Source organism: Phyllobates terribilis, unplaced genomic scaffold (genome assembly GCF_046119375.1).
Source record: "Phyllobates terribilis strain yellow unplaced genomic scaffold, ASM4611937v1 Scaffold_4__5_contigs__length_816908805, whole genome shotgun sequence".
Classification (NCBI taxonomy): Eukaryota; Metazoa; Chordata; class Amphibia; order Anura; family Dendrobatidae; genus Phyllobates; species Phyllobates terribilis.
The window spans coordinates 683,089,980-683,115,551 of NW_027362764.1; the positions used below are offsets into that span (position 1 = coordinate 683,089,980).

The 25,572-nt window shown below is 54.7% G+C and overlaps 1 non-coding gene and 6 pseudogenes across 1 annotated transcript; all 7 read left to right on the top strand.

The window, feature by feature from the left end:
* Positions 1–13,145: 13,145 nt before the first annotated feature.
* LOC141266909 (5S ribosomal RNA) lies at positions 13,146–13,264 on the top strand. The gene has a single exon (XR_012320928.1). It is a non-coding gene; the product is annotated as a 5S ribosomal RNA (ribosomal RNA).
* Positions 13,265–13,885: 621 nt separating this feature from the next.
* On the top strand, positions 13,886–14,005 carry LOC141269233 (5S ribosomal RNA; annotated as a pseudogene).
* An 872-nt stretch (positions 14,006–14,877) lies between these two features.
* On the top strand, positions 14,878–14,996 carry LOC141269003 (5S ribosomal RNA; annotated as a pseudogene).
* Positions 14,997–21,797: 6,801 nt separating this feature from the next.
* On the top strand, positions 21,798–21,917 carry LOC141269148 (5S ribosomal RNA; annotated as a pseudogene).
* A 932-nt stretch (positions 21,918–22,849) lies between these two features.
* Positions 22,850–22,968, top strand: LOC141267628 (5S ribosomal RNA; annotated as a pseudogene).
* Positions 22,969–23,589: 621 nt separating this feature from the next.
* On the top strand, positions 23,590–23,709 carry LOC141267978 (5S ribosomal RNA; annotated as a pseudogene).
* Positions 23,710–24,652: 943 nt separating this feature from the next.
* Positions 24,653–24,771, top strand: LOC141269147 (5S ribosomal RNA; annotated as a pseudogene).
* The last annotated feature ends 801 nt before the right edge of the window (positions 24,772–25,572 follow it).

Sequence of the window (25,572 nt, forward strand, 5' to 3'; positions counted from 1 at the left end):
GGCTGAGCGTCAGGGTTTGGTTGGGGGTCCCCACAGTCTGCCTAGGCTAGATGCATTTAAAAATTCTTATTAGATACACAGGCGGTGCAGCTTGCTTCGCAGCTGGGCTACTACGCCCAAAGTATTGCCTAGGCTAGATGTAGTTAAAAATTCTACGCTGACTAGCAGACACTGAAGATTTGGAGCAGACCTCTGAGTAAACAGCTCTTCAGACTCAATCATCTGTGTTACCCCAAGCCATAGTGTATGTAGTTTCTTACAGTTAAAAGGGGGGGGGGAGCGACCCAACCCACCTGGAATTGACGATGCCAACGTCACGTAAGACACAGCAAGGGGACTCCAAAAAGAGTTTCCATTTTTTCCCAAAATTGTGGCACAGACACCACTTAACCCTAGAACGCATACCTGGGGCCTCGCAGTCCCGCCCTGTTAATTGTTTTCTATTTTCTGCAAGATTACTTTAGTTAGAATTTTGAAACTCTAGGTATTCTTCATGTATATAGTTGTTTGTCATTTGAGTTTGAGTTATTCAATGTTATTTGCACACGGGCCTAAAAGGCCCCAGGTATATGAAAGTGTAGATTTTTATGGTCATGCGTTCTAGGGTTAAGTGGCATCAATTGCCCCACAGTTGCTTAAAACGGTTGGTGAGGTGATATTACCAAATCCTCAAGCTTTTAGCCTCCCAAGGATAACACAGGATTAGAAAAGTCCTTGCGAATCCATGATTTGTTCATCTTTATGAACGTGAGTCTGTCTACATTCTCAGTGGACAGCCGCGTGCGCTTATCTGTCAGCACACCATCAGCAGCGCTGAACACACGTTCAGAGAGAACACTGGCTGCAGGGCATGACAAGATCTCCAAGGCGTGAGTGGCGAGCTCCAGCCATTTTTCCAGATTGGAATACCAAAATGAGCAAGGGTCAGTGACACAGTCATGGCTTCGATGTTCACTTGGAGATACTCCTGCACCATCCTCTCTAGGCATTGACTATGTGTCAGACTTCTTGTCTCCTGTGGCCTTGCAAAGGATGGTCTAAAAAAGTGGTGAAACGATTTCACAAAATTGCTGTTACCAGCAGATACTGTGTTACTGTTACGGTTTGAGTGATGAAGACTCGACAGTCCCGCGGTTGGCAAGTTAGAACTGTGAGATTCACTTCGTGCACCACTGGTGTTTTGTGGAAAAGCACATGTAAGATTCTGCAACAGCATCTGCAGATACTCCTGCATGCGTCAATCCCTTTTTATGGCAGGAATTATTTCGGCAAATTTACTTTTGTACCGGGGATCTAAGAGTGTGGCAACCCAGTAGTCGAGATTACTTCGAATTCTGCAATCTGAGGGTCATGTTGCAGGTAGTGCAGCAAGAAGGCACTCATGTGTCTTGCGCATCCAGGAGGACCAAGTCCTTGTTGTGTTGGTAGCGAGGTAAGAATCATGCTTCTTTCCTCTGCCCTCTCCCCCCAACCTCACACAACAGAAATGTGATCAAGGTCTCCCTCATCTGATGAGTCTTCCATGCCCATCGCCAGTTCATCCTCCACTTCTTCCTCGGCTGCTGCACCTTCCTCAACAGTTTGTCTGCTACCATGCGCCCTGTTTAATCCCTCTCCCCCACCCTCCCATGCCTGCCTCCTTGGTGCTGCCAACCGTCTGGACCTTGGAGATGTTATCCCTTCCACATACGACTCCTCCTCTACTTCCTCCACCTCCTCTTGTCCGACCACCTGACTCTGAATTCTGTTTAATGTGTGCTCCAGCATGTAAATCACCGGAATAGTTATGCTGATAATGGCATCGTCGTCAGCACTAAACATCTTCGTCGCCATTTCAAAACTGTGCAGAAAGGTGTGTGGCGCCCCTGAGGGTGCAGTCACCACAGAGTTACTGCATCTCACCCAGAGGTGTGGTATCTCACCCTCAGGTAAGGAAGGCGTATGGCTCGGGACCCTAACACCTGCATCCAACACATACCCGCAGTGGGGTTAGGGCGAGATTGCTCCTAAGGGAGAGCACAGTCCCAGGTCCCTAGCTGGTGGGAGGATCCTATGTAGTGGGTGCTTAGGGGAGCAGCTTAGGGGAGCACATGACAGGGAGAGTATAAATAGGAAGCCATCTTAGAAAGAGCAAGCCAGTCAGAGGAGGAAAAGTGACAGGAGCAGAGGCTCGGCATGAGCTCTGCTCCGGAGGCGGGCCTAGCCTGGGAGGCCCAGGACTGAAGGAGAGAAGAGAGGAGTGGGAGCAGGAAGGCTCCAGGAACCGAAGGGACCCTAGGGCTACGGGCCGTGCAGAAGGCCACCTGTACTCCCGCTGCTACCAGGAGGTAGAGGGGTCAGGCCAGATAAGGGGAACCGGTCCCTCAACTAGAGGAGAAACAGCAAGGCTCAACTAGAAACCGGAGGCTGCAGCATTTCATGTACTGCAGGCAAAAGTCCACACCAGTCTCACTAAGAAGGTAGCCACATAGGACCCAGGGGACGGAACACAAGTCGCCCGCCAAGGCCCGAGGATACCGGATAGAAGTGTCACTGGGTGTGAGGTGCAGGGAGAAGGCCAGAGAAAGGACACACAGAAGGGGGTCCTGCTAAGTACTCCGGAGCTATCTGGGGGTGGACTGAGCCCCTCACTGAGTACGCACAGCACGACGGGTGAGATAGCTCTGGTACCTGTAATCTGGACTGCAACAACTGTGAGTAAAGATCTTGGGACTGCATCACACGGACTCTGTGTTCATTACTGACTCCCTGCACTACAACCACCATCATCCACCCACACTGCCCTGAAGCTACACTCTTCCTGTGGTGAGTAATAATACCATTGCAGCAAAACCACCAGCTTCAGAGGACTGTTCCGCAGCGGCGGCCCCTTTGGCCGCACTCCACAGGTGGCGTAGTCGGACATTATAAAATCCATATATACAAATTACCGTTGGATTGACCGCCCTGGGTCACGGACCGGGTCACCGCCACAGTGACTACAACCCCCAGCGTCTACCGGCCCGGCTCCGGGTACCCCACGGCCCAGGGGGCGCGTCAACTTCATAGGTCCCTGATCTGAGACCACTCCTGCTGTGTGATTTGCCCCACCTCTGGATCTCGTTGGCCAAGGCTATACGTCAGAAACTATTGCATCAGTGCTTGTCGGTGCTGCCACAGTCGCTGCAACATGTGCAGAGTTGAATTCCACCGTGTCGGAACATCGCATATCAGCCGGTGAACTGGCAGGCCCAACGACTTCTGTAGAGATGTAAGTCGTTGAGCTGCGGGATGCGAACGGCGGAAGTGAGCACACAGCGACCGTGCCCTCTGCAGAAGGCCATCTAGTCCGGGATAGTGGGCTAAAAATTTATGGACAACCAGGTTCAACACGTGAGCCATACAAGGCACGTGTGTAACATTGCCCCGGCGAAGGGCCGCACCCAGGTTTGCAGCATTGTCGCACACGGCCTTCCCTGGTTGCAGGTCCAGTGGAGACAACCATTCATGAAACTGGGTCTCCAGAGCTGACCACAAGTCCTCAGCTGTGTGACTCACATTTCCCAGACATTTCAAAGTAAACACTGATGCCGTTGAGCCCTGCTGCCAGCATAGTAAGGAGGTGCGCAGTTAGAAAGCAGGTGGCATTACCAGACAGGCTTTGGGTGCAGGTGGAGGACCGAGAGGAGGTTGAGGAGGCAGAAGCAGTGGAGGAACTTCTAGATAAAGAGGATTGACGTACAACTCACGGGGACGGCAAGACTTGGACAGCAGCCCCTTGTCCTGCTGTCACCATAGTTACCCAGTGCCCTGTCAGCGACATGTAACGCCCCTGTCCATGCCTACTCGTCCAAGTGTCTGTGGTGAAATGCACCCTGTCACACACAGAGTTTCTCAAAGAAGCGGTGATGTTGTGTGCGACATGCTGGTGGAGCGCAGGCACACCTTTCTTTGAGAAGTAGTGCCGACTGGGCATCTGGTACTGGGTGTAACGGGTCTGGGAGGCGGAACCTCTGGGCTACTATACAAGGGGGCGGTCCTTGTAAGGGAGCGGGTGGCGACCAGGCAGGCAGTCACAGCAGGTGACCGGGACAGTCTCTAGAAGAACGGGCAGGAGGTCACGGCAAGTGACCGGGGCAGTCTCTGGATGAACGGGCAGATGGTCACGGCAAGTGACCGGGGCAGTCTCTGGGTGAACGGGCAGATGGTCACGGCAAGTGACCGGGGCAGTCTCTGGGTGAATGGGCAGATGGTCACGGCAAGTGACCGGGGCAGTCTCTGGGTAAAGGGTTGTTACGACCTGTGGCGGCTGATGGTAGACGTGAGCTCCCAGGTGAGCAGGCGAGAGTCTCTGGATAAACGGTTAGTCACAGCATGTGACGGCGGAGCCTCCAGGAAGACCAACAGACAGGCGGCAGATGAGCGCTCCCAGGTGAGCGGGCAGGAGTCACTGGACAGGCAGGTGGTCACAGCACGTGACGGCAGAGCCTCCAGGTAGGCTAGCAGACAGGTAGCAAATGTGCGCTCCCAGGTGAGCGGGCAAGCTGGTCCATAGACAGACTGACAAGAGTTGGAAGGCAGACCGTCGGACCTCAGGCAAGCAGGCAGGTAGTTGATGTGCGCTCCCAGGTGAGCGGGCAAGCTGGTCCTTAGACAGACTGACAGGAGTAGTAAGGCAGACCGTCGGACCTCAGGCTAGCAGGCAGGTAGCAGGATATCAGGCAGGAATTAGACAGCAGACTGGCAGGAATCTGGCAGGTATCTGGCAGGTAACTGGCAACGGGACCTGAGGGCTGAAGCAGAGTAGTGAACAGTGCTACAACATTGCTCGGGCACCTCCATTTTGGAGGAGGTGCCTTTTATATGGGAGGTCCTCCGGCAATTGGCCGGGGACTCCTTAGGACGGCGCGCGTGGTCCCTTTAAGAGAGGGGGAGCGCGCGCGCGCGCGCCCTAAGCACACTGCCGGGGAAGGAGCGCGTGCCGGAAGCAGCGGGGAGAGCAGCGCTGGAGGAAGCCGCGCCAGGAGCGGGGAGGTGAGAGGGACGGCGTCTCTGCCTAGAACGGGGCAGAGACGCCGATGCTACAGTACCCCCCCCTTTAGGCCCCCTCTTTTTTTGGCCAGAAAGAAATTTCTCAAGGAGAAGCGGGGCGTTGATGTTCTCCCTGGGTTCCCAAGTTCTCTCCTCAGGACCAAACCCCTTCCAATCTACCAGAAAAAAGGTTTTTCCTCTTACCCTCTTGGAGGCCAGAATACTCTCTACCTCAAAGATGTCATCAGCGGAAACCGGAGCAGGAGGGGCACCTGGATTTTTGGAAAAAAAGTTAAAGACAACGGGTTTGAGGAGAGATACGTGGAAGGAGTTGGGGATCCGTAGGGTGGCCGGGAGTTTTAATTTGTAGGCCGCAGGGTTAATTTGCCTGAGGACTTCGAAGGGGCCGATGAATCGAGGACCCAACTTGTAGGAGGGTACTTTGAGCCGCACATGTTTGGATGAGAGCCAAACCTTGTCTCCCGGACGGAATTGGGGCAGATCCAGACGTCTCTTATCAGCATATCTCTTCATCCGCTCAGAGGAGAGTAGAAGAGCGGACCTGGTGCTCTCCCAAATAGTAGAAAATTCGCTGACAAGAGACTCCGCAGCAGGGTTGTCCACAGAAACGGAGACAGGAAGTGGAATCCGGGGATGTTGGCCACCGACTATAAAGAACAGGGATTTGGAAGAGGACTCGCTCTCATGGTTGTTATAAGAGAACTCGGCCCATGGTAGGAGATCCACCCAGTCCGAGTGGTGAGCATCAACGAAGTGCCGGAGGTAGCTGGACTAGATCTGATTGATCCGCTCCACTTGACCATTGGACTGAGGGTGGTAAGCGGAGGAGAAATCCAGGGTAATGTCCAGCAGCTTACATGTGGCTCTCCAGAAGCGAGAGGTGAACTGAACCCCACGATCCGACACGATGTGGAGGGGCAGACCATGGAGACGGAAGATGTGGCGGATAAAGTCTTTAGCCAGCTCGGGTGCAGACGGAAGACCAGGCAGGGGAATGAAGTGGGCCATCTTAGAAAAACGGTCAGCGACAACCCAAATGACAGTGCAACCGGCAGAAACTGGAAGGTCGGTGATAAAGTCCATAGCGATGTGTTGCCAAGGAGCAGCAGGTACGGGAAGGGGCAGGAGATGGCCGGCAGGTAGATGTCGGGGAACTTTGTTACGGGCACAGGATGAACAGGCCGCGACGAAGTCTTCCACGTCCTTACGCAGGGTAGGCCACCAGTAATGCCGGGTAATAAGTTGGAAGGTCTTCTTTTGGCCAGCATGGCCAGCTAGTTTAGAAGAATGTCCCCAGCGAAGAACCCTCTCCCGATCTGGCACAGCTACGAACGTCTTACCGGGTGGAAGACGAGTCAGATCCAAGGGGGCCACATTCATCACCTTGGAGGAGTCGATGATGTGCGTAGGTTCCTCCTCTTGATAGGAGGACAGGAAGGACCGGGACAAGGCATCAGCTTTGACGTTCTTGTCCGCCGGACGGAAATGAAGAATGAAGTCGAAGCGGGCAAAAAACAACGACCACCGGGCCTGGCGAGGATTGAGTCTCTGGGCATTTTGGAGATATGCCAGGTTTTTGTGATCCGTGTAGATAATTACCGGGTAGAGAGCCCCTTCAAGCAGATAGCGCCACTCTCCCAGTGCCAATTTGATGGCTAGCAATTCCCAGTCTCCAATGGAGTAGTTGCACTCCGACGAGGAGAAGATTTTGGAGAAGAAGCCGCACGTTACCATTCTCCCAGTAGAAGACTTCTGGGTGAGCACCGCTCCGGCTCCGGAAGAGGAGGCATCAACCTCCAGGTAGAATTGTTTATTACAGTCCGGATGGTGCAGGACGGGAGCAGAGGCGAAGGCTTTCTTTAGGGAAAGGAAGGCCTTCTCGGCTTCAGGCGACCATGTTCTGGGGTTAGCCCCCTTACGGGTAAGTGCAGACATGGGAGCAGTCCGAGACGAGAAGTGTGGGATGAAAAGACGATAATAATTAGCGAAGCCCAGGAATCGCTGTATCGCCTTCAAACCTTCAGGACGAGGCCATTTTAGAACGGAAGAGAGCTTCTCGGGATCCATTTGCAGACCTGTTTGGGAGATGACATAGCCCAAGAACGGAAGGGAGGTCTGATCGAAGAGGCACTTCTCGTATTTGGCGTAAAGGTGGTTCTGCCGAAGCCTAAGCAGGACCTGACGAACATCCCTCCGGTGTGTGGGGAGATCCGGAGAGAAGACCAAGATATCGTCCAGGTATACCACTACGCAGGAGTACAGGAGGTCACGGAAGATGTCGTTGACTAGTTCCTGAAAGACCGCGGGAGCATTACAGAGACCGAAGGGCATCACAAGGTACTCGTAGTGACCGTCCCGGGTATTGAATGCCGTCTTCCACTCGTCTCCTTGACGGATACGGACCAGATTATACGCTCCTCGTAGATCCAGCTTGGAGAAGATCCTGGAGGCCTTGTGACGGTCAAACAATTCGGAGATGAGTGGCAGGGGATATTTGTTTTTTACCGTGATGAGATTGAGTCCTCTGTAGTCAATACACGGACGTAGCGAGCCGTCTTTCTTTTTGACAAAGAAGAATCCGACTCCAGCCGGGGAGGTAGATTTTCGGATAAATCCCCTAGCCAGATTCTCTTCAATGTACTCAGACATGGCTCGGGTCTCGGCTGCAGACAACGGGTAGATACGCCCACGGGGAGGAGTGGTGCCAGGTACCAGGTCGATCGGGCAATCGTATGGCCTATGGGGTGGCAACGTCTCAGCTTCCTTCTTACCGAAGACGTCCGCATAGGGCCAGTAGGGAGCCGGGAGACCAGGTAAGTTAGCTGGAGTAGGCTGAGGGCGAAGTGGACGGACCGGGACCAGGCAGGTCCTATGGCAATCAGGACCCCATCGGAGTACTTCACCGCACCGCCAGTTCAATACGGGTTCATGTGTCTGGAGCCAAGGTAGACCTAGCAACAGGAAGTGAGAAAGTCCGGACAGCACATGGAATGAGATCTCCTCAGAGTGCAGCATTCCCACCTGCAGGGTTATGGGTTCGGTGACGAGCAGGATGGTCTCCGAGAGAAGTCTTCCATCCACGGAGGCGGCTGACAATGGTTCAGCCAGGGACTTGGTGGGAATATGGTATCTCTCTACCAGAGACTGGGAGATGAGGTTTCCAGTAGCTCCAGAATCCAGATGGGCGAGTTCAAAGAGACGGTTTTCTCCCCAAGCAATAGAGACCGGTCAGGTCAGAGACGGAGAGGGCTTACTTTTGTCTAGGACGACCTCTCCGAGTGGTCCTAGACACTGGCGTTTCCCGGCTTTTCCGGGCAGGAACGGATGAAGTGCTTCATACTGCCACAATAGAAACAGCTTTTCTCGGCTCGGCGAGATTCTTGCCGAGAACCGACCATCTTGGTCTGGTCGACCTGCATAGGCTCAGGAGAGTGTAGCTGAGGAGAGACGGAGGGAGTGACGGGTTTCTGAAAAGTAGGAGCTAGACGTGGAAACCTCCTCTCACGGGTGACCTCTTTGGCACGCTCCTGGAACCGCAGGTCAATCCGGGTGGCAAGAGTTATTAGGTCATCGAGAGTGGTAGGAATATCCCGACCGGCAAGTTCATCTTTTATATGGCTGGACAGACCCTCCCAGAAGACGGAAACCAGAGCGTCATTATCCCAGGCCAGCTCCGAGGCAAGGGTACGGAACCGTATGGCATATTGGCCCACGGTGAGACTTCCCTGACGGAGGCGTAGCAGAGATGATGCGGATGAGGTCTTCCGTCCGGGTTCGTCGAAGACTTTCCGGAAAGCCGTGAGAAAGGCAGGCAAGTCGGACACCAGGGGGTCTCCTCTCTCCCATAGAGGATTTAGCCAGGCCAGGGCCTCTCCGGTGAGATGGGACATGATGAAGGCAATTTTGGCCCTGTCGGAGTTAAACTGGTGAGACAGGAGTTCAAAGTGCAGGGTGCACTGGTTTATGAAGCCCCGAGACTGGGCGGAGTCGCCTCCGAAACGAGGAGGTGCAGAAAGCCGGGGTCCGGGGTAGGATACCATGTTATTAGTGGGCAGTGGAGCTGCCGGATTGCGAGTCATGGCACTGGCGGTGGTTGCAGGCAGAGCAGTCAGAGTGTCCAGGCGAGAATTGACATTCCGCAGGTGACCCAGGATGGACTCCTGTTGGGACCTCTGACGGGACAGTTCATGACACAGGTCCGAGAGCGAGGGATCTTGGGGGCCACCGGGTTCCATGGCCCGAGCAAACTGTAACGGGTCTGGGAGGCGGAACCTCTGGGCTACTATACAAGGGGGCGGTCCCTGTAAGGGAGCGGGTGGCGACCAGGCAGGCAGTCACAGCAGGTGACCGGGACAGTCTCCAGGTAGGCTAGCAGACAGGTAGCAGATGTGCGCTCCCAGGTGAGCGGGCAAGCTGGTCCATAGACAGACTGACAAGAGTTGGAAGGCAGACCGTCGGACCTCAGGCAAGCAGGCAGGTTGTTGATGTGCGCTCCCAGGTGAGCGGGCAAGCTGGTCCTTTGACAGACTGACAGGAGTAGTAAGGCAGACCGTCGGACCTCAGGCTAGCAGGCAGGTAGCAGGATATCAGGCAGGAATTAGACAGCAGACTGGCAGGAATCTGGCAGGTATCTGGCAGGTAACTGGCAACGGGACCTGAGGGCTGAAGCAGAGTAGTGAACAGTGCTACAGCATTGCTCGGGCACCTCCATTTTGGAGGAGGTGCCTTTTATATGGGAGGTCCTCCGGCAATTGGCCGGGGACTCCTTAGGACGGCGCGCGCGGTCCCTTTAAGAGAGGGGGAGCGAGCGCGCGCGCGCCCTAAGCACACTGCCGGGGAAGGAGCGCGTGCCGGAAGCAGCGGGGAGAGCAGCGCTGGAGGACGCCGCGCCAGGAGCGGGGAGGTGAGAGGGACGGCATCTCTGCCTAGAACGGGGCAGAGACGCCGATGCTACACTGGGGCACTGCGACGGACATAAGGTCTCAAAAATCCACTGTGTCCTCCAGGCGGAAAGGCAGCATTTCTGTAGCCAACAGCTTGCAGATGGTGAAATTCAACCTCTTAGCTTTCTCATGGCTAGGAGGAAATGGTCTTTTACTTGTCCACATCTGAGGGACCGAGGGCTGGCTGTTGTGCTTTGACGGGGTTGAGTAGGGTGTCCCTGGCAAACTGCCGGTCTGTGAGGAAGATGCAGGCCGACATGTTAGGTTGCCTTGATCCAAAGGTGGTGCTCTCGATGTCAGAGAGCTCTCAACACCAGCAGGTGTTTCCACTTCCCAATGAACTGACGACCTGCCAATCACACTGGCTGTTGCAGGTAAAGAGGTGGCAGGTCTGCGTCCAAAAACATGTGTGTCCCCCCAGTCACAGAGGATGAAGAGGCCGCGAATGCACAAGATGGGGCAGACGGTGGTTGGCCCAGCCTGCTAGGCCGCATTGTAGCACAGTGAGCTTCCCACTGCAACTTATGCTTCATATCCATGTGACGGTACATGCATGAAGTACTCAAACTATGGATTTTTTGGCCTCTACTTAGCTTTTGGTGACAAATATTACAGATAACACGAGTTGGGTCATCCTTATCGATCTGAATAAATGCCCAGGCTATGCAAGGCTTAGAGCCCATGCGACCTGAAGAGCCACTATGACTTGTGGTCAGAGGCGGAGTTGTGGTTGAGGATGCAGTTGTTGACGTGCTTCCAGTACTCCGTCTCTGTCCAGGAAGGCGCAACCTAACCTAGTCGTCAATAGCATCTGTGACGCCCCGCTGCGTTTGGTATCACAGATCCTAGAAGAGTGTATTGATGGAATCCTCCACAAGAGGCCCCATAAACATTCACACATCTCCACCTTCCACCTCAGACCAGCAGAGGGAGCCCGTTAGGGATATAAATAGGGAAGGTGGAGCTAGGCAGTTCAGTTCCTCTGAAGAGTTCCTGCAGTAGAGAAGCCTAAAAGAGGTCAGTCTGCATTGGAGCTCAGTCTAGTCTAGAGAACTCAGTTAATAGTTCAGCAGTGGAGCACGAGGCTCCTGCTAGCTAGATTCAGGGAGCCCAGATAGAGCTTAAGGTGTGCCGGCGTCATAAGATCGGTGAAGCGCGGCAAGCTGCCGTTAGTGTGTATAGCCTATTGAGGGCCCGAGTAGGCCGAAGGCGAGTGGCGAGTTAGTACATAAGGGGCAGAGGAGCTTAACCAGCTCACCCCGAAGCATTTACCGGACACCGGATCCGAGCTTACCGGGATCTCTATGACCCAGTAAGGCATAACCGGAATCCCTGGATAACTACAAGTCCCAGGATCGCTAAGGTGTTGAGACGTAACAGAGCCAGGAGACGCTTAGGCCCCGCATACTGGGAGCGTGAACTTCAAGAGAAGGCCCTACCACAAGGTCAGCCAGCGCAGGACAGAGACAAAGTTAGGCCTAGCTCCAGGCAGGTCAGAAACTTACTGCGCAGAGGCAAGAAACAGGAGGCCCTACACCCGCTCATTGGGGATGATCCTGATATGCACCCTTCACCCTACAGTGCTCCAGGATGTGCCTGAATTTCCTCCAGTAAAAGGTACTGAAGTGACTACCGTGTCCGTTTCCGTTCTTGCTCTGACCCAGCTGGGTCTCGCCTGTCCTGCATTCCCCCTGCATACGCTGCCCTGAGACCTAGCTCCACCTGTGGGGAGCTATACCATCGAGCTGCCTTATCACGGGCCTCAGTGGACTGCTGCAGCGCTGGTGCTTCTCACCAGATACCACAGGTGGTGTCACAAACTCTTATAAAATTAACAATTATCCACCCTTTTAAAGAGTGACCCCAGGGTACGGGCCAGGGAGCCGACCACCGCGACATCCCAAAGGCCAGGCAAAGGCCCGGGTGACCTCATCGACTGGCTGACTGTGGGTTGACAGTAAGTGGGATCTCCAACCTTGTCATCATCACCCTGTGTGTTATCACACCCGTCGTCCTCAAAGCCAACCTCTTCCTGCCCTGACCGAAAAGTCAAGTTGTCGCTCCAATCAGGTATTTGAGTCTCATCATCGTCTTCATCATTGTCTCCACCAAGAGGAGTTACAGTTTGGGAACGAGGGTCTACATTATGCTCAGAACCTTCTTCATCTGGTCCTGGATCCGACTTATAAAGATTCTGGGCATCAGTGCAGATCATTTCCTCGTCTGGATTAACAGAAGCTCTGGAGCAGACCTCCGTTTCCCAGGCTATAGTATGAGTAAACAGCTGTGCAGACTCAACCATCTGTGTTACCCCATACCCAGACCGGCAGCTGGAGACTTGGGAGCTGTGAGGAAGCAAGTGCGATTGGGGTGACACCTCTGAGGACTGGAGTATTTGTGATGTTGAAGTTGAGGTGGAGGAGAGCCCACTTGAAGGAGCACTTGATATCCGCTGAAGCACCTGCTGTTTTTGTGCCTCATCTGGAATTTGTAGCGATGGGCGTGTCCGTAACAAAGGGATCGTATCACATTGTCCACGAAAAGAAGTCGACATGTTAGTTTGGCTGGAAGATGGTCTTTCTTCTGCAGATGTTACCCCCCCCCACCGCGGGGGGCTCCACCCACCAGCGGACAGGCACCAGTATTAGGAGAGGGGGGCTGGCCGTCAGGGTCCACCGCGGCTCTGGCACAAACCCGGCGACACGGAGGTGGCACAGGCAGGAGCGGACTGGCCGTGTCGGCTTCTCACTTTTTGGATTTTAGAAGGGCATGACATGCCTATATCTGTGTCTCCCCCTCCTTTTACTCCTCCACCTCTTTTATTTTCGCATGACTATATGTACTTGTCACTTTTCCATGTGTTAGTTATGTCTTCTGAGCAGTTTGTCAGCTTTTGGACACCTTTGAAGGTGTTTTCTATGTGTTTCTATGTGTTTTGGTTTGCCTGCCATTGGTTTTAACGGTGTTCGAAGGTGTTCGACGAACCGAACCGAACTCTAACACTACGGGGGTGGCTCAACACTAGTTGTGTCTACAAGACCTTTTAAGGAAGCCAGCAAAAAAATTGAAGAGAAGGGAAAGCACAAAAGGACCTGGTCTTGCTGAGCACTGGAAAGGGCAGCCGGCAACCAGACGTCAAAGTAGAAAAGCAGCAAGTGAGAGATTATCTCTGCCTACGGCCACACCACCCTGAACACGCCTGATCTCGTCTGATCTTGGAAGCTAAGCAGAGTTTGGCCTGGTTAGTACTTGGATGGGAGACCGCCTGGGAATACCAGGTGCTGTAGGCTTTTGCTTTTTCCTTCCTTCCACCAGCAGGGGGCACTCTCTTCTATGCCTTTTTTCCATTCCCTTTCACAAGTGCACACATTCATTCTCTTTTCTTTTTTTCATTTGCTTTCTCTCTTGCGCTATTACATCTCTGCAAAATACCAGCATCCTTCTGATCACCGTGGGCCTCCAGCATTGTTGCTTCTTTACTTTTAATACTAGGCTCCTTTTCACCAGGACCGGCGTCTCCCGCGTGGCTGGAGGCAACCAACGGTAACACCAAGCAGAAGACCTTTGCAGGAAACACGACCCTCCCCCCTGAAGAGCAGCTCAAAGTCACTGGCAACCATCTCACCCTCTTCCTTCATTCACCCCTGGATGTCTCGCTCCGCCCCCAGGTTACGGATCCAGCGTGCTCTTTCTGTCACATTACCGCGATGAAGGGTTTAGCCTGCAGGAGACCCTGCGCCGAGACATTTTTGAAGACACCTGATGCGGCGAGTGAATCACTGCTAAACAAACCACACCTGTAAGGACGGCACAGCCTTTGCATGGACCCTTCGGAGCCTGCCCCGTCACGGCCAGATTGCTCGCCACCAAGCGATCCTGAGAAAAGCTGGCCGGGCGATGGATCAAGCAGCGTCTACTGGCCATACCACCTTGGATACGCCTGATCTCTTCTGATCTCGGAAGCAAAGCAGTGCTGGGCTCGGACAGTACTTGGATGCGAGACCTCCTGGGAACACCGGGTGCTGTAGACCATTTTGATGACGTTTTGCCCTACTGCCCAGCTCGGCTAGCATGGATCGGCGCCTTGCCGGACACCGACCTTAAGTAACTTAGATGATGGAAGCCCCAAGGCCTCTGAGCCAGTTAGCAGCTGAGTACGCTACCCCGCCGCCTTCACGCAGGCCTGACACCGAGCTCCTTGCCACGGCTAGGAGTGCTTATTGACTCCGCAGCTTGCTGTGTGGAAATGATGGCGTTAAAAGCACCCGGGGCCGTGAAGGGGCCAGGCTTTCAGCAGGTGCCCAGGGAAGGTTTTGGATGCCGGCCGCCTAGCGAGGGCCAGCAGAAGTAACATGTTTCTCTGCAAAGAAGCTTGTGTAACCAATCAGGGGTGATTCCTGCTAGTTACCTGAAATCATAAAACAGGCAGGAGAGTCTGATGCATGGTGACGGAGAGGTTGTAGGGGCAGATAGGGGGTGTTGTCACGTGCGAGCACGTGTGCATGCTGGCTTGTGTGTGAGAGTGCGCTTCCTAGGTGTGGCGCGCTGCAGACAGTCAAAGGGATTGTTCCCTTTCATTAAAAGTGAATCCCCGGCTGCAGGCTATTAGAAAGCAACTAACCGCGCTGTACTCACCCTACCCGGGTCTACCGGTGAGTCTCGCCTCTGCTCCCTGCCTGTGGCATTGGCCGTGAAGCTGACGCTCCGTCGACAGCGCTGCAGCCGATCAGTGAGCTCAGCGGCTCTGAGTGGGGCGTTGTGTCTACAAGACCTTTTAAGGAAGCCAGCAAAAAAATTGAAGAGAAGGGAAAGCACAAAAGGACCTGGTCTTGCTGAGCACTGGAAAGGGTAGCCGGCAGCCAGACGTCAAAGTAGAAAAGCAGCAAGTGAGAGGTTTGTCTCTGCCTACGGCCACACCACCCTGAACACTCTTGCTCTTATCTGATTTTGGAAGCTAAGCAGGGTTGGGCCTGGTTAGTATGTGGATGGGAGACCGCTTGGGAATACCAGGTGCTGTAGGCTTCTGCTTTTTCCTTCCTTCCACCAGCAGGGGGCACTCTCTTCTATGCCTTTTTTCCATTCTCTTTCACAAGTGCACACATTCATTCTCTTTTCTTTTTTTCATTTGCTTTCTCTCTTGCACTATTTCATCTCTGCAAAATACCATCATCCTTCTGATCACCGTGGGCCTCCAGCATTGTTGCTTCTTTACTTTTAATACTAGGCTCCTTTTCACCAGGACCAGCGTCTCCCGCATGGCTGGAGGCAACCACCGGTAACCCCAAGCAGAAGACCTTTGCAGGCAACACGACCCTCCCCCCTGAAGAGCAGCTCAAAGTCACTGGCAACCATCTCACCCTCTTCCTTCATTCACCCCTGGACGTCTCGCTCCGCCCCCAAGTTACGGGTCCAGCTTGCTCTTTCTGTCACATTACCGCGATGAAGGGTTTAGCCTGCAGGAGACCCTGCGCCGAGACATTTTTGAAGACACCTGATGTGGCGGGTGAATCACTGCTAAACAAACCACACCTGTAGGGACGGCACAGACTTTGCATGGACCCTTCGGAGCCCGCCCCGTCACGGCCAGATTGCTCGCTTTTATGCACACGCCCGGACTGACTGGCGTGTGCGGGAGTAGTGGTTCCACTGGACCATGAACCGGAGAGTGCCTGGAGGGGCGTGACTAAGTATCTGGCCGATCCGACCAAGGTGGCACGACGGCATACGACGCCAGTGCACCAAGGAGAAACCGGGCAGAGCGACCAGGTGCTACTCCAGGTCAAACTCTGGACACGGGGGTTGACCCACACAGGGATTACTGGAACAGGCAGGTTAGGTTGGCACAGACTGGTGGATATAAGCGAACACGGCAGGTATGCAGACGGGTGGATACAGGCGAGTATGCAGGCGGGGAGGTACTGGCCGAAAGGACGGGCTGGAGCACAGAGAGGACAAGACCCAGTACAGACTGGGTGACAGAAACAGAACCGCAGATGCGGTAGCCAAACACAGCAGAGAGGGAATACCCGAAGCGGTGGGCAAGAGCAGAGCAGGACGGGACTGCCGGAGCAGCGAGCGCAAGCAGAGCAGGACAGGACTGCCGGAGCAGCGAGCAGATGCAGAGCAGGACGGGACTGCCGGAGCAGCGAGCAGAAGCAGAGCAGGACAGGACTGCCGGAGCAGCGAGCAGATGCAGAGCAGAAACCGCAGGAGCGGCAAGCAAGGCAAGAGCAGAGTGGAAACCGCAAGAGCGGCAAGCTAAGCAGGAGCAGAGCGGAAACCGCAGAGCGGTAAACAAGGCATGAGCAGAGCGGAAACCGCAGAGCGGTAAACAAGGCAGGAGCAGAGCGGAAACCACAGAGCGGTAAACAAGGCAGGAGCAGAGCGGAAACCGCAGAGCGGCTAAGTAGGCAGGAGCAGAGCGGAAACCGCAGAGCGGCAAACAAGGCAGGAGCAGAGCAGAAATCGCAGAGCGGCAAACAAGGCAGGAGCAGAGCAGAAACCGCAGGAGCGGCAAGCAAGGTAGGAGCAGGGCAGAAACCGCAAGAGAGGCAATCTAAGCAGGAGCAGAGCGGAAACCGCAGAGCGGTAAACAAGGCAGGAGCAGAGCGGAAACCGCAGAGTGGTAAACAAGGCAGGAGCAGAGCGGAAACCGCAGAGCGGTAAACAAGGCAGGAGCAGAGCGGAAACCGCAGAGCGGTAAACAAGGCAGGAGCAGAGCGGAAACCGCAGAGCGGCAAACAAAGCAGAGCAGGGGGGACAGGGCTCTGTTCCCACGGAACAGACAGGAAGAGAAAGGCAGAGCCAGATACCCACAGGGTACTTGCAGTGAAGTAGCGAGTGGACCACAAACTCACAAACGTGAGTACAGAGACAACAAGCATGAGTTAGGTACAAGTTCAGACTCTGCAGAAAAAGGAAGGGGACGGACATAGAGGCAAAACAGGTAAAGGATAGGAGAGAGTTCAGACTGGAACTGAGTGTACGGAGGAGACCGACACTGCAGCGGGATACAGGAGCGGGTCTGGGAATACGGCCCCCAGAGAGGCGGGACGAACAGGCAAGGAGCGTGTTCAGACAGGACAGACAAGATACAGGAGCGGGTCTAGGTAATCGGCCCCTAGAAGGCGGGAGGAACAGGCTAGGAGCGTGTTCAGACAGGACTGGAAATACAGCCTCCAGGAGAGGCAGCAGGCAAGAGTACACAGACAGGACTCAGTTCAGACACGGGAACTGATACCGCAAGGCAGGAGACATAGACAGGACTCAGTTCAGACACGGGAACTGATACCGCAAGGCAGGAGACATAGACAGGACTCAGTTCAGACACGGGAACTGATACCGCAAGGCAGGAGACAAAGAACGGGACCTGGCACCTTCAGAGTGCAAGCACACACTGAATGAAACACTATGCTCAGGCAGGGATAGATGGGAGCAGCTGAGCTATATACCAGGTGACAGACAGCAATAGGCTGAGGACGCACAAGGGGTGTGACCCACAGCAGGTACAAAAAGCAGGAAGTGATCGGGCGCCGCCCTTAAGCAGCAGAAACAGACACAAACAGACAGCATGGAGGGAAGCCAGAGAGACATTCTGGACAGGAGATCAAGTGCGCGCTCTTGCACAGTGGGAGATGGACCACTATGCAAGGACTCCGCCAGGTATGTTACAGTACCCCCCCCTTACGCCCCCTCTTCTTCAGGCCTGCCAGAATCTCCTGCAGGGAATTTGAGGGCCAATTCTTCCCTTTGAAGAGATCACTTCCACTGTCCACCGGAAAAACTGGTCTCCTCTGGGTAGCTAGGATGCTACCTCCCATCCAGCCACCCTTAGCAACAGACGAAATGGGTGGAGTACCAGGAACAGCACACAAGGAAGTCTCACTCCACATACTTTCAGGTGGCATCCCAGAGGGTACAGGAGACAACTGGAAGTCCTCCACCGGGTTGGAGGGGGACAGAGACTTGGGGGTAATCTCTGCTTCGAGGTACATCTTGTCAAGCTCACAGGAAGAAATAGACGGGTTATCAGGTACAGGATGAGGAAAAGTCACTGCCTCTTTGTTATCTGGTGGTACCCCGGAGGATTCAGGAAACAACTGGAGGTCCTCCGCCGGGTCAGAAGAGTGCAGAGGCTCAGAGAAAACATCTGCTTCAGAGTACACAAGGTCGGACTCACTGGACGAAGCAGGCGAGGTATCGGGTACCGAGTATAGGAAAGTCTCTGTCCATTCACCACCAGGTGGCACCCCGAAGGGTTCTGGAGACAACTGGCCGTCCTCCGCCTGGTCAGAGGGGTGTAGAGACTCACGGGTAACCTCTGCTTCAGTGTACACTAGGTCGGACTCACTGGACGAAGCAAGCGAGGTATCAGATCCAGGATATAGGAAAGTCTCTGTCCATTCACCACCAGGTGGCACCCCGAAGGGTTCTGGAGACAACTGGAGGTCCTCCGCCTGGTCAGAGGGGTGTAGATACTCATGGTTAACCTCTGCTTCGGAGTACACTAGGTTGGACTCACTGGACGAAGCGAGCGAGGTATCAGGTACAGAGTATAGGAGAGTCTCTGTCCTTTCGCTACCAGGTAGCACCCCGAAGGGTTCAGGAGACAACTGGAGGTCCTCCGCCTGGTCGGAGGGGTGTAGAGACTCGGGGGTAACTACCACTTTGGGGTACCCATTGTCAGGCTCACAGGACGAAGCGGACAAAGTATCGAGTACCGGGTGTAGAGAAGTCTCTCTCCATTTGTCATCGAGTGGTATCCCGGAGGATTCAGGAGGCAACAGGGGGTCCTCCACCAGGTAGTAGAGGTGCACAGACTCTGAGGTAACGACAGCTTTGGAGCATCCTTGGACATGCACACCGGTTAAAGTGGGTGAAGCATCTGATGCCGGGTGCAGGAAGTTCTCCTGTGTGGAGTCTGGATGGGCAGAAGTCTCTTCGGGCAGGAGAACTGGTGCACTACCCACGCACATTACCCATTGGGGCTTCTCCGGGATACAGGGAGATGAAGCTTCAGTAGGGACTTCAAGGTTGGGGTCAGGAGGTCTCAGGGAGGACAGACCCTGGCGTGACGGCTTGCCTCTACGTCTAGCACGTCTTGACTGCCTCTTGAGGTTGGGAGAAGTATTCCGGAAAGCGTAGTCACCCTGTGAGGATTCTGGGTGGGCAGTAGTCTCATTGGGCTGGAGGACTATTGCGCTACCCACACACATTACCCGTCGGGGCTGCTCCGGGATATTGGGAAGTGAAGCTTCAGCAGGGGCTTCAGGGTTAGGGTCCTCGAAGACCACACGAAAGGCCACCAGGAAGGCCTGCAGGTCAAGGACGACAGGATTCCATGCTTCCCATAGGGGGTGACCCATTTCAAGGCATCACCCGCTAGGTAGTCAATCATAAAGGCCACTTTAGCCCAATCGGAAGGAAAATAGAGAGGGTAGGCCTTAAAGTGTAGCATGCATTGCTCCACAAATGCACGACACTGTCTTGGATCCCCATAGTAACGTGGCGGATCCGCAGGAACGAGAGCTGATAGATCCATCTGGACGGTGCGTAATTCGCCTGGAACTCAGCTAAGGGAAAAAAAAATGTATCTATTTATTTTTAATGCATGTATTCACTAGAAAACGTCTGAGAGAGCGAAGGCCGTGGGGCTCAACGGGAACCATGGCCTGAGCATGCTGTTATGCACACGCCCGGACTGACTGGCGTGTGCGGGAGTAGTGGTTCGACTGGACCATGAACCAGAGAGTGCCTGGAGGGGCGTGACTAAGTATCTGGCCGATCCGACCAAGGTGGCACGACGGCATACGACGCCAGTGCACCAAGGAGAAACCGGGCAGAGGGACCAGGTGCTACTCCAGGTCAAACTCCGGACACGGGGGTTGACCCACACAGGGATTACTGGTACAGGCAGGTTAGGCTGGCACAGACTGGTGGATATAAGCGAACACGGCAGGTATGCAGACGGGTGGATACAGGCGAGTATGCAGGCGGGGAGGTACTGGCCGAAAGGACGGGCTGGAGCACAGAGAGGACAAGACCCAGTACAGACTGGGTCACAGAAACAGAACCGCAGATGCGGTAGCCAAACACAGCAGAGAGGGAATGCCCGAAGCGGTGGGCAAGAGCAGAGCAGGACGGGACTGCCGGAGCAGTGAGTGCAAGCAGAGCAGGACAGGACTGCCGGAGCAGCGAGCAGATGCAGAGCAGGACGGGACTGCCGGAGCAGCGAGCAGAAGCAGAGCAGGACAGGACTGCCGGAGCAGCGAGCAGATGCAGAGCAGAAACCGCAGGAGCGGCAAGCAAGGCAAGAGCAGAGTGGAAACCGTAAGAGCGGCAAGCTAAGCAGGAGCAGAGCGGAAACCGCAGAGCGGTAAACAAGGCAGGAGCAGAGCGGAAACCGCAGAGCGGTAAACAAGGCAGGAGCAGAGCGGAAACTGCAGAGCGGTAAACAAGGCAGGAGCAGAGCGGAAACCGCAGAGCGGCTAAGTAGGCAGGAGCAGAGCGGAAACCGCAGAGCGGCAAACAAGGCAGGAGCAGAGCGGAAACCGCAGAGCGGCAAACAAGGCAGGAGCAGAGCAGAAACCGCAGGAGCGGCAAGCAAGGCAAGAGCAGGGCAGAAACCGCAATAGCGGCAAGCTAAGCAGGAGCAGAGCGGAAACCGCAGAGCGGTAAACAAGGCAGGAGCAGAGCGGAAACCGCAGAGCGGTAAACAAGGAAGGAGCAGAGTGGAAACCGCAGAGCGGTAAACAAGGCAGGAGCAGAGCGGAAACCGCAGAGCGGCAAACAAAGCAAAGCAGGGGGGACAGGGCTCTGTTCACACGGAACAGACTGGAAGAGAAAGGCAGAGCCAGATACCCACAGGGTACTTGCAGTGAAGTAGCGAGTGGACCACAAACTCACAAACGTGAGTACAGAGACAACAAGCAGGAGTTAGGTACGAGTTCAGACTCTGCAGAAAAAGGAAGGGAACGGACATAGAGGCAAAACAGGTAAAGGATAGGAGAGAGTTCAGACTGGAACTGAGTGTACGGAGGAGACCGACACTGCAGCGGGATACAGGAGCGGGTCTGGGAATACGGCCCCCAGAGAGGCGGGACGAACAGGCAAGGAGCGTGTTCAGACAGGACAGACAAGATACAGGAGCGGGTCTAGGTAATCGGCCCCTAGAAGGCGGGAGGAACAGGCTAGGAGCGTGTTCAGACAGGACTGGAAATACAGCCTCCAGGAGAGGCAGCAGGCAAGAGTACACAGACAGGACTCAGTTCAGACACGGGAACTGATACCGCAAGGCAGGAGACATAGACAGGACTCAGTTCAGACACGGGAACTGATACCGCAAGGCAGGAGACAAAGACAGGACTCAGTTCAGACCCGGGAACTGATACCGCAAGGCAGGAGACATAGACAGGACTCAGTTCAGACACGGGAACTGATACCGCAAGGCAGGAGACAAAGAACGGGACCTGGCACCTTCAGAGTGCAAGCACACACTGAATGAAACACTATGCTCAGGCAGGGATAGATGGGAGCAGCTGAGCTATATGCCAGGTGACAGACAGCAATAGGCTGAGGACGCACAAGGGGTGTGACCCACAGCAGGTACAAAAAGCAGGAAGTGATCGGGCGCCGCCCTTAAGCAGCAGAAACAGACACAAACAGACAGCATGGAGGGAAGCCAGAGAGACATTCTGGACAGGAGATCAAGTGCGCGCTCTTGCACAGTGGGAGATGGACCACTATGCAAGGACGCCGCCAGGTATGTTACACTCGCAACCAAGCGATCCTAAGAAAGGCTGGCCAGGCGATGGATCAAGCAGCGTCTACTGGCAATACCACCTTGGATACACCCATTCTCGTCTGATCTCGGAAGCAAAGCAGGGCTGGGCTCAGACAGTACTTGGATGGGAGACCTCCTGGGAACACCGGGTGCTGTAGACCATTTTGATGACGTTTTGCCCTACTGCCCAGCTCGGCTAGCATGGAACGGCGCCTTGCCAGACACCGACCTTAAGTAACTTAGATGATGGAAGCCCCAAGGCCTCTGAGCCAGTTGGCAGCTAAGTACGCTACCCCGCCGCCTTCACGCAGGCCTGACACCGAGCTCCTTGTCACGGCTAGGAGTGCTTATTGACTCCGCAGCTTGCCGTGTGGAAATGATGGCATTAAAAGCACCCGGGGCCATGAAGGGGCCAGGCTTTCAGCAGGTGCCCAGGGAAGGTTTTGGATGCCGGCCGCCTAGCGAGGGCCAGCAGAAGTAACAAGTATCTCTGCAAAGAAGCTTGTGTAACCAAGCCAGACGGCTGACAAAGAGCTAACCTCAGTACAAGGAAGGCAAGGAAGGCATTGGGGAGGGGGGGGTGATTCCTGCTAGGTTCTTGAAACCATAAAACAGGCAGGAGAGTCTGACGCATAGTGACGGAGAGGTTGTAGGGGCAGATAGGGGGTGTTGTCACGTGCGAGCACGTGTGTATGCTGGCTTGTGTGTGAGAGTGCGCTTCCTAGGTGTGGCGCGCTGCAGACAGTCAAAGGGATTGTTCCCTTTCATTAAAAGTTAATCCCCGGCTGCAGGCTATTAGAAAGCAACTAACCGTGCTCTACTCACCCTACCCGGGTCCACCGGTGAGTCTCGCCTCTGCTCCCAGCCTGTGGCATTGGCCGTGAAGCTGACGTTCCGTCGACAGCGCTGCAGCCGATCAGTGAGCTCAGCGGCTCTGAGTGGGGCGTTGTGTCTACAAGACCTTTTAAGGAAGCCAGCAAAAAAATTGAAGACAAGGGAAAGCACAAAAGGACCTGGTCTTGCTGAGCACTGGAAAGGGCAGCCGGCAGCCAGACGTCAAAGTAGAAAAGCAGCAAGTGAGAGGCTTGTCTCTGCCTATGGCCCCACCACCCTGGACACGCCCAATCTCGTCTGATCTCAGAAGCTAAGCAGGGTTGGGCCTGGTTAGTACTTGGTTGGGAGACCGCCTGGGAATACCAGGTGCAGTAGGCTTTTGCTTTTTCCTTCTTTCCACCAGCAGGGGGCACTCTCTTCTATGCCTTTTTTCCATTCCCTTTCACAAGTGCACACATTCATTCTCTTTTCTTTTTTTCATTTGCTTTCTCTCTTGCGCTATTTCATCTCTGCAAAATACCAGCATCCTTGTGATCACCGTGGGCCTCCAGCATTGTTGCTTATTTACTTTTAATACTAGGCTCCCTTTCACCAGGACCAGCGTCTCCCGCGTGGCTGGAGGCAACCACCTGTAACCCCAAGCAGAAGACCTTTGCAGGCAACACGACCCTCCCCCCTGAAGAGCAGCTCAAAGTCACTGGCAACCATCTCACCCTCTTCCTTCATTCACCCCTGGACATCTCGCTCCACCCCTAAGTTACGGGTCCAGCTTGCTCTTTCTGTCACATTACCGCGATGAAGGGTTTAGCCTGCAGGAGACCCTGCGCCGAGCCATTTTTGAAGACACCTGATGCGGCGGGTGAATCACTGCTAAACAAACCACACCTGTAGGGACGGCACAGCCTTTGCATGGACCCTTCGGAGCCCGCCCCGCCACGGCCAGATTGCTCGCCACCAAGCGATCCTGAGAAAGGCTGGCCGGGCGATGGAGCAAACAGCGTCTACTGGCCATACCACCTTGGATACGCCTGATCTCGTCTGATCTCGGAAACAAAGCAGGGCTGGGCTCGGACAGTACTTAGATGGGAGACCTCCTGGGAACACCGGGTGCTGTAGACCATTTTGATGACGTTTTGCCCTACTGCCCAGCTCGGCTAGCATGGAACGGCGCCTTGCCGGACACCGACCTTAAGTAACTTAGATGATGGTAGCCCCAAGGCCTCTGAGCCAGTTAGCAGCTAAGTACGCTACCCCGCCGCCTTCACGCAGGCCTGACACCGAGCTCCTTGCCATGGCTAGGAGTGCTTATTGACTCCGCAGCTCGCCGTGTGGAAATGATGGCGTTAAAAGCACCCGGGACCGTGAAGAGGCCAGGCTTTCAGCAGGTGCCCAGGGAATGTTTTGGATGCCGGCCGCCTAGCGAGGGCCAGCAGAAGTAACATGTTTCTCTGCAAAGAAGCTTGTGTAACCAAGCCAGACGGCTGACAAAGAGCTAACCTCAGAGCAAGGAAGGCAAGGAAGGCAAGGAAGGAATTGGGGAGGGGGGGGGGTGATTCCTGCTAGGGCCCTGAAATCATAAAACAGGCAGTAGAGTCTGACGCATGGTGACGGAGAGGTTGTAGGGGAAGATAGGGGGTGTTGTCACGTGCGAGCACGTGTGCATGCTGTCTTGTGTGTGAGAGTGTGCTTCCTAGGTGTGGCGCGCTGCAGACAGTCAAAGGGATTGTTCCCTTTCATTAAAAGCTAATCCCCAGCTGCAGGCTATTAGAAAGCAACTAACCGTGCTCTACTCACCCTACCCGGGTCTACCGGTGAGTCTCGCCTCTGCTTTCGGCCTGTGGCATTGGCCGTGAAGCTGACGTTCCGTCGACAGCGCTGCAGCCGATCAGTGAGCTCAGCGGCTCTGAGTGGGGCGTTTTGTCTACAAGACCTTTTAAGGAAGCAGGCAAAAAAATTGAAGAGAAGGGAAAGCACAAAAGGACCTGGTCTTGCTGAGCACTGGAAAGGGCAGCCGGCAGCCAGACGTCAAAGTAGAAAAGCAGCAAGTGAGAGGCTTGTCTCTGCCTACGGCCACACCACCCTGAACACGCCCGATCTCGTCTGAACTTGGAAGCTATGCAGGGTCAGGACTGGTTAGTACTTGGATGCGAGACCTCCTGGGAACACCGGGTGCTGTAGACCATTTTGATGACGTTTTGCCCTACTGCCCAGCTCGGCTAGCATGGAATGGCGCCTTGCCGGACACCGACCTTAAGTAACTTAGATGATGGAAGCCCCAAGGCCTCTGAGCCAGTTGGCAGCTAAGTACGCTACCACGCAGGACTGACACCGAGCTCCTTGCCACGGCTAGGAGTGCTTATTGACTCCGCAGCTCGCCGTGTGGAAATGATGGCGTTAAAAGCACCCGGGGCCGTGAAGGGGCCAGGCTTTCAGCAGGTGCCCAGGGAAGGTTTTGGATGCTGGCCGCCTAGCGAGGGCCAGCAGAAGTAACATGTTTCTCTGCAAAGAAGCTTGTGTAACCAAGCCAGACGGCTGACAAAGAGCTAACCTCAGTGCAAGGAAGTTGCGGAAGGAATTGGGGAGGGGGGGGTGATTCCTGCTAGAGCTCTGAAATCATAAAACAGGCAGGAGAGTCTGACGCATGGTGACGGAGAGGTTGTAGGGGCAGATTGGGGGTGTTGTCACGTGCGAGCACGTGTGCATGCTGGCTTGTGTGTGAGAGTGCGCTTCCTTGGTGTGGCGCGCTGCAGACAGTCAAAGGGATTGTTCCCTTTCATTAAAAGTTAATCCCCGGCTGCAGGCTATTAGAAAGCAACTAACCGCGCTCTACTCACCCTACCCGGGTCTACCGGTGAGTCTCGCCTCTGCTCCCGGCCTGCGGCATTGGCCGTGAAGCTGACGTTCCGTCGACATCGCTGCAGCCGATCAGTGAGCTCAGCGGCTCTGAGTGGGGCATTCTGTCTACAAGAACTTTTAAGGAAG